The sequence below is a fragment of the Triticum dicoccoides genome, chromosome 7B (assembly GCF_002162155.2).
Source record: "Triticum dicoccoides isolate Atlit2015 ecotype Zavitan chromosome 7B, WEW_v2.0, whole genome shotgun sequence".
Lineage (NCBI taxonomy): Eukaryota > Viridiplantae > Streptophyta > Magnoliopsida > Poales > Poaceae > Triticum > Triticum dicoccoides.
Genome location: NC_041393.1, coordinates 773,296,941 through 773,300,339, shown reverse-complemented (window position 1 = coordinate 773,300,339; position 3,399 = coordinate 773,296,941). Strand labels below are relative to the sequence as shown.

The window sequence follows — 3,399 nt, the reverse complement described above, 5'->3', positions numbered from 1 at the left end:
AAGGAAAGTGGCTCCCTGCATCCTCGCCCTTTTCTGCACCTACGACGAGGAACCACTCACCCTGGTGCACCCGGTTACGCCCACCGCAGCGTCTTGACCAATTGCCGCAGTTCATCTTCATGTGGCGCAACGCCGGCAAGGATGTCCTAGCTCCATACTAGCCTGTGATATCACGCGGCGGCTTCGTCGTCCTCCACCTAAAGGACAAATCCATGCCCAAGGGATGTTTTGACTTGTGCGTGTACGATCCCATGACGGGCCACCGCCGCATGTTCCTCCCTGAACCGCCTAATACCGAGAGTAGCATCTGCAATCATCACGAGTATGTCCTGCTCACCGAGGCGGACGACATCGGTTGCTCCTTCATGCTGCTCTCCATCGTTTTTAAAAGATCCCGCATTAGTGTACGGACTGCAACATCCTCCTCTGCTAGTTGGGGACCTATCACTTGTGGTCGATCAGCGGCTACAACAACCCCGCCGTCCTCCGCGGTGGCGTTATCCACTGGCTGACACACGCGGGTGACCAAATCATCACTTACGACGTTCGCACAAGAACTCCAGGACGCGTGAAGCTCCCGCTCACCAACCGCAGCGCAAGTCATCTCCACTTGGTGACATCACGTGATGGAAACGTACTGAAACTGTTGGATATAGAAAGGTTCATTATATCTGTGTGGCTACAACTCCCTACAGCTCGAATAGGTGGTGGTTGGGCACTAGAAACAGTGATCAACATAGAGCAGAAACTACAGTTGTTGTACCCAGACATTCTAGCTACAGATTGTCCTGATGTTGAGTTCGAGGGATCCGGCCAGAGGAACGGTCACGTGGTGTTTCTAGAGGTACAACATAGGCAAGGGTTCATAGTTCTGGATTTGAAGACAAAGGAGATGCATACTCAAGAGGAGATCTTCTCATTGTTGGAGATCAACCTACCATCTCGCCTACAAACCATGAAAGTTTTCTCCTAACTAACTACCCAAGTAAGTAGGGCAGGAGGAAACATTTTGTGATGTTAGTTGTAATATTTGTTGGAATTAAACACGAGTTAACCCCGTCGGCCGGTGTGTCCGGATCATGTACGTGCATGTATCCTAGTAGGACTAGTATTAGCAAACCGAGTAGAATTGCAGGTAGCTAGGTTGACTATATATATGCGTGTCCCCTGCTTGTAAAAGAATCATCAAGAAGAAGGGCGTGTTCTGATCTTCTCCAGCTTCTAACTTCACAAACTTCAGAAAAGTTTTTGAGCCAAACGCTTTTACACTAAGAAGCCAACTTCTGGAAGCCAAACGAAACCACAGTGCAAAAACTTGGAGCTCCATGGGCCCAACTCCATCGATTAGAGAATCAGAAGTTCACCCCTATTTACAAGGAGTTGCCACCGCCAAAGAAAACGGTTCGCTGCCCCTCCTCGAAATAGCGCTACAGTAGCGATCCCAACGAATCGCCAACCCTCCCTCCCCCTCGTACCGGTGCACTGGGTCCAAGTTGGGCTGCCATCAGCCGGCCCAATCTGTGCCAAACAGGCCCCAACCCTCCAAGTTGGGCTGTAGTAATATGAGAAGCTGGCAATCGAAGCAGAACGATTCTGGATCGCTAGGTGAAGCAAGAAGTCACGGAAAGAAGCTGGATATATGAAGTTTTGTGAAGCTGGAGGAGATCAGAACACACCCGAAAAGCAATACAAAGGCAAAACGGGAACGACATGTTCCTGTGGCTATCAAATACTTGTGCGTGCGTTTGTTTCCGGCCGGCTGGCTGCCGTGTACGTACGTGTGATTTTGGTGTTGCTTGCGGACAGATCGATCGGGAGTAGACTCACATCAATCGTGCATAAAAGAGTTTAGTAAAAAGTCAAATAATACTTATGAAATAGATCTGATCATAACATCACAATTCATCGGATCCCAACAAACACATCGCAAAAAGTCATTATATCAAATAAATCTTCAAGAACATCGAGGAGACATCTAGCTACTTACAATGGACCCGGGGGTCAGTGATAAACTACTCACGCATCATCGGAAAGGCAACAAGGATGATGAAGAACCCCTTCGTGATCGTTGCCCCTTCCAGCCAGCGGTGGAAAAATTGTTTCCTCGACTCCCCTAGTTTTTTGGGTGGGATTTTAGAGTATTTATATAGCCGAAGGTAGGTCAAAATGATTCTCATGGGCCCCACTAGCCACTAGGGCGCGCCAGGGGCCTCTAGCGCGCCCTGGTGCCTAGTGGGCCCCTCCTTCATCTTCTGGTTTCTTCCTGAAGCTTTCAGGGTCTCTTATTGCCAGAAAAAAATGTTCAAAAAGTCTCGTGGCATGTGGACTTTGTTTCGTATTGATATTCTTCAAAACAAAAAAAAAACAAAAAACAACAACTGACATTGGGCACTAGGTTAATAGGTTAGTTCCAAATAATGATATAGAGTTGCTTGTAAAAGTATGTAAAACATCCAAGATTGATAATATAACAACATGGAACAATAAAAAATTATAGATACATTGCAGACATATCAATATTTCTTTTTCTGTGTGCAGGTGTTGTTCACCAGGCTTTGTGTGATTCTTCTATTGGTTCTATAAACCTTGGTTCTGATAAGCCCACAAGTATAGGAGATCAATTGTAACCTCTTCTGATAAGTAAGAGTATCGAACCCAACAAAGAGCTAAAGGTAGAATTAATATTCTCTTCACTTTCTATCGACCAGCGATACAACTCTACGCGCACTTAACGTTTGCTTTACCTAGAACAAGTACAAATCTACTTTGTATGTGTAATAGGATAAGTTTGTAAGAATAAAACTAGGAGTACTTAGCTAGAACAAACTAAGAATAGTTTATAAGACAATAAAAGTTAGTTGTTTAGTAGAAAGTTTTTTGTGACACAAGAAAAAAAATTGTCCCTAGGCAATTGGTAACTAGACCGCTAATCATTATTACACTTTTATATGAGGGAGAGGCTTGAGCTAACATATTTTCCGTACTTTGATCATATGCACTTATGATTGGAACTCTAACAAGTATTGTAACTACTAAAGATCATTAAGGTAAAACCCAACCATAGCATTAAGTAACAAGTCCTCTTTACTCTCATATGAAACAACCCCCTTACTTGGGTTTGCGTTGCCGTCACTCATGCAACCCACTATGAGCGAATTATGAACATATTGCAACACCCTACAACGGTAATCCCACACACTTGCGCTGCATAGAGGGCACCATAGGACAACACCAAAATAAAATATACAACTCAAACAAATCACGATCATCAGTCAAAACATAGGACAAAACGAATCTACTCAAACATCATAGGCTGTCCATACATCATTGGATAATAATATATAGCATCAAGAACCATGTATAAGTAGAGATTACATCAGGTAGAAGAGGTGTTACACT

At 44.4% G+C, this 3,399-nt stretch overlaps 1 pseudogene; it reads left to right on the top strand.

Moving 5' to 3' along the window:
- The first annotated feature begins 251 nt into the window (after nt 1-251).
- LOC119339790 overlaps nt 252-3,399 on the top strand; it is an 11,982-nt pseudogene continuing 8,834 nt past the window's right edge.